Source organism: Paramormyrops kingsleyae, chromosome 6 (assembly GCF_048594095.1).
Source record: "Paramormyrops kingsleyae isolate MSU_618 chromosome 6, PKINGS_0.4, whole genome shotgun sequence".
Lineage (NCBI taxonomy): Eukaryota > Metazoa > Chordata > Actinopteri > Osteoglossiformes > Mormyridae > Paramormyrops > Paramormyrops kingsleyae.
Window position 1 is genome coordinate 38,734,378 of NC_132802.1, and position 16,504 is coordinate 38,750,881.

The window sequence follows — 16,504 nt, forward strand, 5'->3', positions numbered from 1 at the left end:
AAATAAAATAAAGCTGCGCATCTCCCATTTGAACAAAATAAGGAATAAGTTATTTCTCTTTATATTAGACAAGAATAAATCAAACTGTCCTTCCTCTTTAACAGCATATATGGGAGAGCAATATGTGCAGGGTCATGTTTGTTAATATTTTCCTGAGATTATCATAGCAGCATGCATTTCTTTGCTTTTTTTCAGGTCAGGTTATGATGAAGAAATGTAAGCATGTTGAGATTTTCAGGGCTCAATCTTGACCGCTGAGGTGAGAGAATGTGTCCACTTGTACTAAACACCTATGAGTTTTCAGTTAGTGTATTTGATGATTATTCTTTTAAATAAAATTATAAAATGATCATTAAGTGTTCTCTTGAGAGTAGCTCTGGATATGTTCATGTGTTCACGTCTTCACATAGTAAATGAGACAGCAGACGCTTTAAAAACCATGACCATCATGCAGTGGCGGTTTTAGGCATGGGCGAACGGGGCAGCCGCCCGGGGCGGCACTTTTTCATGTCACGTGGGGGGCGGCACACGAACTTGGAGGAAAACAAAAATAATCTAAATAAAGCGTTTTTCTAGAGGATGGGCGAGCGGAGACGATAAGGGATGAAGTTGGGAGGGCGCCGGGAGGGATTCTATGGGGGGCGGCACACGAACCTGGAGGACAAAATAATCATCTGTGCCGCTGTGTGTGTGTGTGTGTGTGTGTGTGTGTGTGGGGGGGGGGGGGGGGGTAGTTGGTTAATGAGCAAGCGGCAGCCTTTTTGCGCTGTATATTCACAGACGCACATCGCGATTTAATTTGCTGCACAGCTATATTTTGATTTATTCATCCATCTATCTATCAAATCGGACATTTTACGTGGCATCTGAATTATACTGTAATTGACTCCAATTACATGACTGGATTCCGGGATTCCCTCTGCATCACAGAAATAATACGGCTTTAAGTTATAAATGGAACTTACCTTTATCTTCACGGAGGGATGGTGTTCGCGAATATGGGAGAACATGTTCGACGTATTTCCTCCTTTTGCGGCCACTGTTCGTCCACATTTCTTGCAAACTGGATATCCACCCCACGATCATTTTTCGGATACCCAAAATATTCCCATACTGCAGATTTTAATTTTTTTTTCGGCGGGAAATAGAGATTAGAATTTGCAGCCACTATCGGACATTTTCGCCGCTGTGCATTTATGGGTGGAGTCTAAGCAGTAAAGCGGAAAGAAGTTGCATATACACAGCAGCGCAGGTGAGATCTGGTTTCTTTTTTTTTTTTCCAAACCGCGGATAGGCAAATGTGCATGATATGATAATCGTACATGTCAATATCACAATAAACCGCCATACCGGTATACCGTTACAACCCTAGTGGGGATTGATACACCTTACAAAGTTGATGCTGTAATATTTATCACTCTGATGCATTGTTCTGACCCATATGCATATAAGCCTTTCAGTCTGACAAGCTGGTAGTATCATGACTGCCTTTTTCCAGGTCTGGTGCCCAACGTGATCAAATTGTTTTACACCTGTGCCCTCAGGTGGAGTCAACTCTATGTGATACCATTACAATATGTCATAGTTTTACAATAGTTGTGACAATATAATTTCTTTTAGGAAAATTCAATGTGTTGAAAGCACAGATGGTAGAGGAGGAGGAATGGGTTCCATCTCCATTGAACAGGTATTTATGTAGCTGATCTTACAGCTGAACCTGCTGTTTTTCTCTTTTTTTCTCTGTGCTTACTGTGCTGTACCCTACAAAAATGTGAAAACAATGAGCTTCATTTTAAGCAGTTGGAGTTGGAATGTAGAAGTCATGCTATTTTTGTCTGTTTTTGTTATATTACAGAACTATTGTAAAATAATATTTGCGTGCTTGTATGATTTCTTTCACAGATCCCCCTCGACGTCCTGGAGGATATCCTTTTAGAAGTAGTCCTGTTCGAGGGTGACAAAGCTTTTTTAAAGCTGTCACTTGTTTGTCACCTTTTTTTGGGACTTAGTCGGAAGGGAAACATTCCGTGCCCGAGCGCATTTTCAGTGGCTTGACAGTAGGTATAAAACATATTATGATATTTGAATACCCTTTGAGTTAGGATGTTTGTATTCCCATTAACAAGGGATTTTACTCTAATGAATCATTCTTAAATTTGAAACCTACAGGTGTAGTCCCATGGAAACTGTACAGTGCGGCCTATCAAGCACAATTCCGACGATTGTATCGCCTGGAATGCTGCCAGCACTGTCTAGAGACTTATAAGAACAGCTTACCAGGTATGCATACTGTGTAAGAATGTTGACAATTGTTGCTGAAGTCAGTGGTTGCAAAAAGAAAGTCACCAGAACAATTTATTGTGTGTCAGGTCCTGAATATTTTCTTGAAAGTATGCAATGAAAAACATTGTTGCTCTGTTTTGATACTAAGTATGCTTGCTTATTATTTATTGTCCCATAGGCTACATTGGGCGTGGAAGACGAGGGGAACTTCACACAGCCTGGGTTCTGCAGCGAGTTCTGCAAACACCTTACGGAAGACTTGGGTGTGTGAATGGGTGGGGGGGGGGGGGTGAATGAGTGGGTCAGTGAGTGAGTGAGTGAGTGAATGGGTGGGTATGTAAGGAAAATAGCAAATTGGATGACTTTGGAATAAAAAAATAACAGCTACTATGCCTCTGTTTCCTTGTCTACACACAGACTACACACATGACCGAACCACATTTTAAGTTTTATCAGCTTTTCATTAAAAAGCACAGTGGCACCCAATTGTGATGAGTTACTGTATGTGGAAATGAGTGGCACCTCTGTATCATTTGTGAATAATTTGTCATCTCATATCGACATTAAATCATAAGTTTATTTAATTTTAATGTTGGCACAGAAATAAGTTACAGTGCCTTTGGAAATGCAATAAAATGCTCATTTGGAAAACGTTTAACTATCCTTTGTAATTGAGTAAAATTATGATAACTGAATACTTTTATAAGGCACTGTATACTTGATTGCAATGGGTTTTATTACTTTCCGGCTATATTAATACACCAATCAATATGTTAACCAATCATCACAGACAAGCATTACATCGATATCGGATTGAAACTATATTATGGCCATCCTACAGCTACATAAACAAGGGTAAATAGTCCTACTTTCACTGTCCTGGAGAGAGAGAGCGAGAGAGACAGAGATGTAAACATGTAAGCAGCAGCAGAATAAAATAGAAATATGATTTCAGAATGTTTTACTTACTGTATGCAAATGTCATTTTCGAGAAATGTTTGGCTCGCATTATCACCAAATTGATGACAATATCACCATTTACTACAAAACTTTGAACTCAATAATTAACAAAATAATATATAAGAAATAAATTGAGAAACTAAATTTCCTGTTACAGACAATTTATCTTAAAATAGTTTGATGTTCAGAATGCTCCTCACTCCACTTCACGCAACTTTAAAACACGCAAGGACCATGTTAGGCCAAAAGCTGAACAATGTTTGTGGGCAACACTCTTGATTTCCCCAGGAGATCTAGACATAGCATATATGCTCACCTAAAGGATTATTAGGAACACCTGTTCAATTTCTCATTAATGCAATTATCTAATCAACAAATCACATGGCAGTTGCTTCAATGCATTTAGGGGTGTGGTCCTGGTCAAGACAATCTCCTGAACTCCAAACTGAATGTCAGAATGGGAAAGAAAGGTGATTTAAGCAATTTTGAGCGTGGCATAGTTGTTGGTGCCAGACGGGCCGGTCTGAGTATTTCACAATCTGCTCAGTTACTGGGATTTTCACGCACAACCATTTCTAGGGTTTACAAAGAATGGTGTGCAAAGGGAAAAACATCCAGTATGCGGCAGTCCCGCTGGGCGAAAATGCCTTGTTGATGCTAGAGGTCAGAGGAGAATGGTCCGACTGATTCAAGCTGATAGAAGAGCAACTTTGGCTGAAATAACCACTCGTTACAACCGAGGTATGCAGCAAAGCATTTGTGAAGCCACAACACGCACAACCTTGAGGCGGATGGGCTACAACAGCAGAAGACCCCACCGGGTACCACTCATCTCCACTACAAATAGGAAAAAGAGGCTACAATTTGCACGAGCTCACCAAAATTGGACAGTTGAAGACTGGAAAAATGTTGCCTGGTCTGATGAGTCTCGATTTCTGTTGAGACATTCAAATGGTAGAGTCAGAATTTGGCGTAAACAGAATGAGAACATGGATCCATCATGCCTTGTTACCACTGTGCAGGCTGCTGGTGGTGGTGTAATGGTGTGGGGGATGTTTTCTTGGCACACTTTAGGCCCCTTAGTGCCAATTGGGCATCGTTTAAATGCCACGGCCTACCTGAGCATTGTTTCTGACCATGTCCATCCCTTTATGACCACCATGTACCCATCCTCTGATGGCTACTTCCAGCAGGATAATGCACCATGTCACAAAGCTCGAATCATTTCAAATTGATTTCTTGAACATGACAATGAGTTCACTGTACTACAATGGCCCCAACAGTCACCAGATCTCAACCCAATAGAGCATCTTCGGGATGTGTTGGAACGGGAGCTTCGTGCCCTGGATGTGCATCCCACAAATCTCCATCAACTGCAAGATGCTATCCTATCAATATGGGCCAACATTTCTAAAGAATGCTTTCAGCACCTTGTTGAATCAATGCCACGTAGAATTAAGGCAGTTCTGAAGGCGAAAGGGGGTCAAACACCATATTAGTATGGTGTTCCTAATAATCCTTTAGGTGAGTGTATGTGTGTACTGTATGTGCACAATGAATGAATGGAATAAGCTGCTACAGTTACATTGAACCATGTGCTTGTGCTCATGTGCACAAGCACACACACACACACGCCGATGGGCTTTAGAGTTTAACTTTAGGTCTGTGAAAGCAGACATAATTATTTCTGTCAGGACCTCGATGTGTATCCAAGCCCCCAAAACACACTAACTCAGGCGTTCACGCAACTTATCGCGAAAAACCAGACAGAAATAGACTTGAAAATTTTAAAGAAAAGACATTAGCGGTTTTTGTTAATGTTTAAAGGTATAAAAAACCTTTGCTGCCTTTCTTAAATGGCTAGAGAACATTGGCTCAACACTATTAATAGTTTATATGAGGATGGGGTCTTTGCAACAGTCACAATCCTATCAGTCAAGTATAGCCTGCCAAAGAAACATCTGTTTCATTTATTTCAAAGCAGACACTTTGTGCAAAAGCTGTTTCCTCATTTCCCTAATGGCAACCAGAATTGGAGGGTCCTTAAAGACCTTTCATAAGACTTGGGGCCCTATCCTGAGGTTTATCAAAGACCAGGTTCTAACACTAGCGGAGACTGTTGCTGTTTAAGTACTAGATGGGAAGACCCCAGCAATGAAATTCGTAACATTTCAAGATGTATAGGTCGTAAAACTGCTTGTATTTTATACTTTTAAAGACTATTGACCAGCTTTGGTGCCTCCTTTAAAATGTACATGTGGTGAGCCAATTTTTTTTTTTATTTTTTATTTTTTTTTATTGCCCACCACCACCCCCCCTCTTCGGAGGACAACTTTATTTTACATTACATTCAAGAGTAAAGATTGTGGCCGCTCCGAACTCACCAGTACCGTGGAAAAGGAGAAAAACAGGGGGGGTACAAAAACAACAAGCGTAACAATAACAGACATCAATCACCATGGGGAGAGGGGGAGAGAGAAAAGGAAAAAAAAAAGGTATACAGAAATAATAACACTAATAAGAACATAAGAACATAAGAACATAAGAACTATACAAACGAGAGGAGGCCATTCGGCCCATCGAGCTCGCTTGGGGAGAACTTAACTAATAGCTCAGAGTTGTTAAAATCTTATCTAGCTCTGATTTAAAGGAACCCAAGGATTCAGCTTGCACTACGTTATCAGGAAGACTATTCCATACTCTGACTACACGCTGTGTAAAGAAGTGCTTCCTTAAATCCAGTTTGAAATGTTCTCCCGCTAATTTCCACCTATGGCCACGAGTTCTTGTATTTGAACTAATGCTGAAGTAACTATTCGGTTGAACAGCATCCAAACCTGTTAGAATCTTATAGACCTGGATCATGTCCCCCCTCAGTCTCCTTTGCTTGAGGCTGAACAGATTTAGCTCAAATAACCTTTCCTCGTATGACATTCCTCTAAGACCAGGAATCATTCTTGTGGCCCTACGCTGCACCTTTTCTAAGGCCGCTATGTCCTTTTTAAGATATGGTGACCAAACCTGTACACAATATTCTAGGTGAGGTCTCACCAAGGAATTGTATAATCTTAGCATTACCTCCCTTGACTTAAACTCCACACACCTGGAGATGTACCCCAACATCCTATTGGCCTTTTTTATTGCTTCCCCACACTGGCGAGAATGAGACATGGAAGCATCAACATACACACCAAGGTCTTTCTCATAATCAGCTACCTTTATTTCAGTAGGTCCCATAAAATACCTGTACTTTATATTTCTGCTCCCTACATGGAGTACCTTACATTTGTCTATGTTAAATTTCATCTGCCAGGTGTCAGCCCAGTCACTAATTAAATTAAGATCCCGCTGTAGCTGCTGAGCCGCTAGTTCAGTATCTGCTACACCACCCACCTTGGTGTCATCTGCAAATTTCACCAGTTTACTGTAATAATGTAGGCGGGATGGAAAAAAGATGAAGTATAGGGGAATACAGAATACAAACTACCATAAGAAACATAACACTCATCAAACAACAAGAATTATAACAACATCAGTGATACTAATAATAATTAATACAAATCGGTATTATATATGTAGCATACACACACGTAATCGTACCGTTATATATGTATATTTCAATTCCTAAATCTATAACATACCCTAAAAAGTAATAATAATAATGATATTGATCGCTCAACCAGTCTTGTATGCATGTGCAAGTGTAGGTGTGACTTGATTTGTCATTGGATGTGCTGGCATTTAATGCCGTCAGGGGAGGCGGCAGCACCCCCCCCCCCCCCCCCCCCCCAGGCCCAAGGCGAAGGCAGGAGAACCAGGCAACCGAGGCCACCCTACTGCCCCCCCGGCACAAGGGCCCACAGCCACGCATCCCAGAGACAACCACCCGCCCAACCCGAGAGGGAGCCCGCGAGGGACTAAGGGGTTGCCAACCCCCGCACAGGGAGGCCCGCAGAGGGAGGACGGGCGGCGAGCCCCCCAGCCCCACCCGCAACCCCCCCACCGGGGCAGGCGGGTCCAGGGCCGAAGGGCCCCACCCACCGGGACCACCCCCCCCACCCCCCGGCGGACGGCCCCCCACACACCGGGGGAGCCCCAGCCCCCCCAGCCCGTCCCCCGGGAGGACGGGCCGCCGCCCACCGCAGCGACCCGGCACGCCTCCCCCCCAACACTGCAGGATGATCCAAGGGGGGCCCATACAAAGAGCCCCCCCCCCACCCGGGAGCGGACCCGCGGTGACCGGGGAGCAGCAGACACCCCGCCCAGCCCAGACCGAACCCCCCAATCCGCCTAGCAGGGCCCAGAGTGTCCCAAGGTGAGCCAATTTTTGCCCATTTATGAATGCCAGCTAAAGTTTTTTATACCTTTAAATATTAACAAAATCAGTTAATATCTTTTCTTTAAAATTTACAAGTCTATTTCTGTCTGGTTTTTCGCGATAAGTTGCGTGAACGCCTGAGTTAGTGTGTTATGGGGCTTGGACATACATCGCGGTCCTGTACTTTCACAGACCTGAAGTTAAACTCTAAAGCCCTGATAACAAAATACAACTAAATACGTCTTTTAAGTTATTTACTCGTTTTGATTAGCTATCCGTTGGTGAAATTAGCTAAATGTTGCTAAACAGTCGGGAGTTGTGGTGTGAGTCTGACTTTTATTTAAATTAGAAATTGCCATCATTAAAATGATGGTCCTGCCTAAAATCAATTACTTGTTCTCAATGATCCCTAATAAACCCTCTATGGCTTGGTTTAAATCACTAGACTCAAGCATCTCGTCATTTTTATGGAAGAACAAACCATCATGGATAAGCTTGAAAACTCTGCAAAAAGCCAAAGGTAATGGTGGTCTAGAACTACCAAGTTTCTATCACTACTTCTTAGCCAACAGACTGCAGTATATATCAAATTGGATCAAATCAAGCCCGGTAGATAGTCCATGGATGGACTTAGATCAAGCAATCTGCAGAGAAGTAAAATTGTCTGATTTGCCTTTTATAAGTCCTACTATTAAGCGGTATAAATGTTTTAAGAGCCTTAGTATTACCACCTCATTAATAGCCTGGTGGGAATTTTTAAAAATTACTAGGTCTCCACTTATTCCCTGCAAACTAACACCCATTTGGAACAATCCAGATATTTGCCAAAAAAAGATAACATTGAACTTTCCCTTATGGCATGATAAAGGGATTAGAAATCTTGAACATGATATTCAAAACAGGAAATTTATTTCATTCGACGAACTAGTCTCAAAATACGGAATTAGCAACAGTAAATTTCTTGAGTACCAGCAACTGAAGTCCATTATTCAGGCAAGGTTCAATCTTAATCAGTTTAACTTAGAAATACCTCCATGGCTGCTAGAATTTTTTAATCTTTCTAGCCCCAAATTATTGACAAAAATGTATAAGTTATTGTCAAAAATGGATGACTCAATTTCCCTTCCAATCTCAAAATGGGAGAAAGATCTATCCATCGATTCAGATCAAAACTTTTGGAAAGAAATATGTTTAAACACCTTCAAAATGACTAAAAACCCAAACTTACAGCTTATACAATACAAAACTCTGCATAGAACTCATTATACAGGACAAAGGATGTTCCAAATGGGCCTTATCCACTCAAACCTATGCACCCACTGCTCAGGTGAATTTGCGGAGAACTACATGCATGCCATATGGTACTGCACCCCAGTTCAGAAGTTCTGGCAAAGGATATGTGAGGATCTATCAATTTGGTTTAATTGCTATATCCCAACCTCACCTACATTGTGCATTTTAGGTGATGCAAGTGTATTAGATATGGAAGAAAATAAAGTGCACATGATCCTTACTGCCTTAGGCATTGCAAAGAAAACTATCTTCATGAACTGGAAATCAAAAAATAATTTATGTGTTACTCAGTATAGAAATTTAATTCTAGACCACATAAGTCTGCAGAGAATGTCTGATTCCCTCCAAAAAAATCAATTGGGCAAATTGGATTCTCTCTGGTCCATTCTGACCAATTCCATTACATAGGGGGGGTGGTCGGCTGTGGTCTCGTCTCCTCGGGGTTCTGGCGGGTGGCGGGGTTGGGCCCCCGGGCTATGGGCGGCTAGTGGCTTCTTGGAGCTGGGGGGGCTGTGGCTGCCGTCCTGTGATGTCTGGTTGTCTGCCCTGGCTGGGTGGGGGCTTGGACGGGTGCTGCTCGGCAGTCATGGGGCGTGGGGTCTGGGGCGCCGGTGGTAGCGGGGGCTGGCCCTGGGATGGGTGGTTGGCCTCTTCGGTGCGGGCTTGGGTGGGGGGGTCTGGGGCTCTGGTGCCTGGGGCCTGGCCGTTTCCTCGGTGGGTGCCTTCCTGCGCGGGGGTGGCCTGTGGTCCCTCCGGGGCGCTGCCAGGGGGGGTGGGTCGGTCCATGTCTGGGGGGCCAGCCTGCGCTGTTTGGGGGGTGGCATGTCTCGAGCCCGGGCTGGTCTGCCACTTTTTTGCCGTCGAATGAGTGGGTGACTGAGTGCGGGCTGCCCTTCGGGGTGGGGGTGGGGGGGGGCTAGCTCTTGGCGTCGGCACTGCTCCGGGGCGTTGTCGCCGGGGGCTCCGGGTCCGCTCCATCCCATGCCGCGGTGGGGGGCTGGGGTGCCTAATGAGCCAGCTGGTTAGCTGGCTCTCTTCTGCCAGGGGGTAGTAAGCTCCCCCCTGGTATCATGAATCCCAGCCCCTCTCCCCCCTCACTCACATAACATGCCACGCACACATGTAGGATCTCGGGGTGGGAATGTGCCTCGCACGCTGCGGTGAGGGGGCCATCCACATGGCCTTACTCGCTGTGCTGTGCGGCCCTCTGCCTCCCCTTGTTTTAATTGTACTTTAGTCACCACATATCAGTATACACACAGGGCCTTGGGGGGTGGGGGCACTACTCAGAGGTTGGTGGGTGGGGCCGCTTAGGTGGTCTCACTTACCTCTTCACTGCTGCCCGCCCCTCAATTTTACTTACACCATATACATTGAGGGTCTTGGCGGGTGGGGGGGGGGTAATGGGGAGGAGAGCTGTGTGCAAGCAGCGCTCCTCCTCGCTTCCCCCGTCAATTTTAAATCCATCTTAAGTTTCTCAACAGTCATACTCATCCGGTACACCACATACACTCACAATCACCAACACATGCATCCAACACTTCACCTCTCACACAGGGGAGGAGAGTGGGCGGGTCTTCCTACACCCCTGCTCCCTGCCCGCGATGGTGGGGGGGCACTCGGGTAGTCGTCCGGCTGGCGGCGCCCTGGGGTTGCGGCTGGCGCTGGGGGGTGGCATCCGTTCCCCCGCATGGCGGAGGGCGGTCCAGAGTGGATGGGCTTATGTCTTTTTGTCTCTGTGTATGTGTCTGTTGTGTGAGTGGGTGTATGGTCTATGTGTATGGCTGAGAGGTGTGTCTGCGAGGTGTCTGTGTGGGCGGTGTGGGCCTGGGTCCGGGGCTAGCTGCTCCTTCCTGGGCACGGCTGCCTCCTTGGCATGGTTGCTGTCCCTCCTCCCCGGGTGGTGGCCTGGGGGGGGCTCGGGCCTCTCCGGCGCGGGTGGGGCTCTCTGCCGGGGGCCGGTCGGCTCCCAGCCGCCTGGGGTCCTGGCCCGTGCGGGAGCGGCCGTCACCCTCGCGGGGTCGGCTGCCTGTTGCCTATGGTTCTCTGGGGCTCGTGCCCTTTTGGCTGCGGGGGCTGTGCCTGGGTCCTCCCTCCTCCTCCTGCTGGGGTGGGGACCCGGATGTCGTGGGCACGTGGGGCCTTGGCTCTTCCGTGCTCATGGGGGGCTGCGGACGCCTTGGGTCTCCTGGGCCTGTCTCCGCCGGCCTCTGGTTCTTGTGGGGTGTGGTTGCGGCCCCCCACCCTCGCTATCAAGTGCATTCCATGGAGAATTTCACATGCACCCAACACACGAATACATATTCAAACACCTCCCCCAAACAGATGAACACACATGCTCCCTTCCAAGCACATGCTACAATTTTGTATGTCTGTATATCTGTTTTATTTTCTTTATTTCTGGTTGTGTCTTTGTATTTATGCTTTTTTGGTTGTATTTCAAATGCGTTTTTTTTTTCTTTCTTTTTTTTCTTGCCTTATGTGCTTTTTACGTTACTCCTGTCTTTCTTAGCCTCTCTGTCCCACTGTTGTCTCCGCCTTTGTTCGTGTTTGTTCGTCCTTATGTTTTTTTTTTTGTTTTTTTTCTCTCTCTCTCTCTCTCTCTCTCTCTCTCTCTCTCTCTTTCCTTCTTTCTCTTTCATTTCTCTCCCTACCCCTTTTCTTCACTCATTTTCCTAATCTATCACTTCCTTCCGGGCAGCACGGCAACTGTAATATTTTACATGTATTAAATAAGATACAATGAAATATACGAATAAAAAGAAATTGACCAACATGAAGGGCCTATACAGAGTTTATAGAGCCCCTCATGGTAAAGCAAATATGTCTGACACAGCAGTGCATTCAGACCATTATTCTGCTTGCAAAAGCTGCCGGACAGGACACATTAAAAAAAAAAAAAAACATTTAATTATTATAATATATTTGCTTTACATGGTAAAGTCTAAATATGACCTCACTAAATAAGTCAATTCTGAAAGGGTTGCATGAAGAAATCAGATAACATTGCAGTAGAGTATTATAGAAAAAAATGATAATTTAGACATATTCAAAAAACAGTAAGGATAACAAGGTGTGCAACTCTAAACCCAAAAACCTTACCACATAATAACCACATCCTCTTGCCAGATTGATTAATTAAAAAGAACACGACGACAATATTGTTTCTGGAACCTTACTGGGTATTACTAATAGACGGAATCTGAGACCGAAGACTTGAAAAATACTCCAGGAAGGGCCCCCATACCTTCTGAAATTCTTTGGTGGTATCACTAATCGAGTAGCGTATCTTTTCGAGGCTTAAACAGGACATAAGGTCCCTCATCCATTGAGCATGGGTGGGTGGAGCAGCACCTTTCCATCTGAGTAAGACTGCACGTCTGGCTAGAAGGGAAGCAAATGATAGTGTCCGGCGTTTCACCGGGGTCAGACATGTATCAGCATCACTGAGGCCAAAGAGCGCGATCAAAGGGTCGGGGTGTATAGGCTGTTTGAGGACTAAGGACAGGGTTTGAAATATCCCCCTCCAGTATTCTTCAAGACTAGGACATGGCCAGTACATGTGAATAAGCGAAGCATCCTCATTTCCACACTTGTCACAACGGGGATCCACATTCGGGTAAATACGCGATAGTTTGACCTTGGACATATGAACTCTGTGCACAACTTTAAACTGTAAAAGACAATGGCGGGCACATAAAGATGTTGAATTAACCAACTTAAATATTGAGTCCCAAGTGTCCTCACTCAATGAGCAGTTTTGATTCTATTAATAGAAGGACATTTCATACCAGCCAGTTTGTCATAAATAACGGATATTAACCCTTTGCGCGTTGGTTGCAAAGTAAGAAACATATCAGCTGCATTCATAACTGGTGACTCAGGGAAAGTCCGAATTAGAGATTTGAGAAAGTGTCTAATCTGCATATATCTAAAAAAAATGAGTATTTGGGAGATCAAATTTATCAGAAAGTTGAGTAAAAGATGCGAAGCTATTGTTGAAAAACAAATCATTAAAACACACAATTCCCTTTCTATGCCAATCATAAAATACAGGGTCGGATAAAGAGGGCTGAAAAAGATGATTTGATAAAATTGGACTCAAAAGAGAAAAACCAGTTAAATTAAAGTGTTTTCTCATCTGAGCCCATACTCTCACAGTATGCCAGACAACCGGATTATCAATTGACTTGTTTCGGGCTAAAGGAAGTGAGGATCCAAGAAGTGCCAAAACAGAAGATTCTTTAGCTGAATTCAATTCCAATGACACCCAGGATGGACAATTATCTTTGTTTTGGGAATAGAACCAAAACGCAATACAGTGTATATTAGCTGCCCAATAGTAATAACAGAAATTAGGCAAAGCCAGGCCTCCATAACGCCTAGATTTCTGGAGATGAGCTTTATTCAAACGGGGATGCCTTCCTCTCCATATATAAGAGGATATATCTGAATCTAAAGAAACAAAAAAAGATTTAGGAATAAAGGTAGGTATTGACTGGAACAGATACAAAAATTAAGGTAGTACGTTCATTTTAACAGAATTTATTCTCCCCACTAAAGATACTTTAAAATGTTTTTAAATGAAAAATTCATACAAATTCATAAGATGACAGGCAGACTACAGTCTCCACCCTCCGTTACTGCTTTTCCGCTACAGGATGTTGGGGAGCCTGTAACTGGGAACTGTGTATGTTTGCGCTGAAACTGGGCACTGTGTGTGTCTATGTGTGTGCGCTGAAACTGGGCACTGTAACAAACACTGGTTTGTTACCAGATGTCTGCAATTATACTCCTGTCCTCTAAGGGTCAGTATAATTTCCAAGAGGACTATAAGGACCAAGAGCCTATATAAGGGCAAGGGCAGCCATGTTTGTTGAGGCTCAGAATAAAGGAAGTAAGTCCTTATTTGAGGAACGGGAAGCGTTCATGGCTCAATGTAAGATGATTTTCTGAATGATATGGATGTATTGTTTGTTAAATTTAGTAACAATTATTTGAATGATATACATGTGTATTTGTTGGGTTTAGCAAAAAGTGGGATGTATGATTTTTTATTTTCAGAAAGGCCTTTTTTTCCGGGTGAGGGTAAAATGCGGATTCCGCCGGATTCCGCCGAACGTAAACAAAAGGAGGAGCTCAGCATTGCGGTGCAACTGCGCAGTCAGTACAATACGGTTGTCTGAAATCGTATTGTTCTTAATGTTAACATTAATTTCATTGTTAATTTGTTAAACATGTGAAAATGTTCTATATATTATCTGTTGAGCGTTCTCTGGTCGAGGATAATCTACATTTTTCCCCTCTCTTGTCCCGTCAGACAGACGTGGATGTCCATGCATGCTACCAACGTCACTGTTCATGGATGCCTGTTCCTGACGAATAAAATAAATCATAATAAATCAATAAATAAATATGTCTTTCACCAAACATGTCAGTATTTTATTGTAATTCTGTATTTCTGTAGGTCTCACATCCAAGCACTATTGAACTGTTTTGGTGTTATCTGATTAAATTTTCTCATATAAGTACAGCTATACTGTACAGCTTGAAAGCACTCCTGTGAAATATCTACGTAGAAACGTGGTTGCCACTGTACAAGCCATTTTATCAGAATTAATACACGAAATAAATAAAAGAAAAAGGATATTGCAATTAAAGCATCTGTTATATTGAAACATGGAAGTGGCACGTAGAAATCCTGCCCTGGGACATGTGATATACTGCCGGAAAGCTGGCAATTTGTACTATATGGAAATGCATGAAAGTGCCCGGGGCAGGATTTCTAAATGTGCATTTCACCCTGTACACTGTAACCATGGGGAAGCTGCCATAAATAATCTTCAACTAAAAGTCCACGGAAGTGGCACGTAGAAATCCTGCCCTGGGACATGTGATATACTGCCGGAAAGCTGGCAATTTGTACTATACGAAAATGCATGAAAATGCCCGGGGCAGGATTTCTAAATGTGCATTTCGCCCTGTACACTGTAACCATGGGGAAGCTGCCATAAATAATCTTCAAGTGGCACGTAGAAATCCTGCCCTGGGACATGTGATATATTGCCAGCTAGGAAGGTCGGATTTGTACTTTACGAAAATTCAAGATTGAAGAATGAAGATTCAAAAGGTTTATTCGTCACGTACACAGTTGTACACATACAACATGTAGTGGAATGTAACCCTGGTCACTCTGAGCAGCTGTGCATGATAAGAGAGTAACAAAATATAGAAAAAATTAGAAAAATAATAAGATAAAAAATATATGAAATGTTCAGCTGTACATAATCTATACATAAGTGATAGGTAAGAGGTATATAAGTGCAATGTGCAAGAGGCCTGAGGTATGTGCCAATGATTTGGACAGTGTGAAGCAGTACCTAGAGGCATTGAGTATTGTCCTGATTTAGGAGCATTATGACCTGGGGGAAAAAGCTCTTCCTTAACCTTTCCGTTCTGGGGTGCGTTTCCCAAGACCATATGTATAGTTCGAACGAACGTTCGCAAACACTGTCATTAAGTTGCGTAGTTCGAACAACTCACGAGCTGTAGTTAGAAGCTTAGTCCCGGGTAAATACATCAGCGATGGTGGAAAATGCATTCTAAGAAGGGTATAGTCACCGTGTAAGTAAATTTTTTTAATAATCTTTCATAACTAATAAGGAATAATTTAGCTCTACGATCATATATAATGTGAAGTTGTGTGAAAATGTAGTTTGAAACGTTATTGTTGTGTGGGTCACTGGTCATAAGTATGGTAACTATCGGTAGTGAGCAATAGGGACACCTTGCTGGGTGATGCGGGAAGAATCCGCTATGTGACCCATCTGTACGTTGACGTCGAAATTCAACTCACCAGTGGCACTTGCACTCTCATCTAGCACATATTGTATGTTCTAGTCACTCTTTGGCTTCTTCTCATGTTTAGAAACATGTGTGAACAGTTTTGAGTCCTTGTGTTTAAGTGATGACTACTGTATGGTGGCTGTGCTGAACTTCTGCAGCCTGTGTTTTCTATTTTGCATCAAAGTTCACCACAGTGCAAAATGTGTTTTGATGAATGGGAATGTGTTTAGAGTTTTGCTCAAATCTGCAAATTGTGTTTAAAGTTTCACCAAAAGAGTGATTGATTCAATAAATGAGTTTTGGCAATTGGAAGTTTTGTTCCAAGAATGAGGTTTAGTCTTTTAGCAATTCAGAAAAACTGTAACAGAAACATAAGGCAAGGTAAACTTTAACTTACCAAAGCTCTTTGGGGTGGTCAAACCAGATGTGTCCAGTTTATACAGATACTGCACAGTTAGGGGTAAAAGGCTGTTATGGGCAGGGTTAATCAATTGTACAGTTGTGCTTAAAATGGGGTATAAAATCCTTCAAATACTACAAAAGTTATGTAAGACAACTTTTGTTTTTTGTCTTGTAAACAAGTACACCTACTCTTACAGTTTTAGACTTAACAGGTTTTAAAGAATTTTATATTATATTATATTATATTATATTATATTATATTATATTAACATGACTATAGCGAATGTCTGTCAGCCCCTTTTGACAGAAGGGCCTTTTAGCTATGTTTTCACAGACTCTGAGTCTGAAAAATCAGGGGTAGAAATAATTTGAGATAATGCAAAAAACAATGTGAGAGGAATG

The 16,504-nt window shown here is 43.2% G+C and overlaps 1 long non-coding RNA gene across 2 annotated transcripts; it reads left to right on the forward strand.

Annotated features, from left to right (window-relative positions):
• Nucleotides 1–13,582: 13,582 nt before the first annotated feature.
• LOC140591713 (uncharacterized) lies at nt 13,583–14,286 on the forward strand. 2 transcript variants are annotated; one of them, XR_011992020.1, is made up of 3 exons: nt 13,583–13,793; nt 13,919–14,017; nt 14,175–14,286. It is a non-coding gene; the product is annotated as an uncharacterized lncRNA (long non-coding RNA). The 2 variants fall into 2 exon arrangements; XR_011992019.1 differs by having other exon boundaries at nt 13,745–14,017.
• Nucleotides 14,287–16,504: the final 2,218 nt, after the last annotated feature.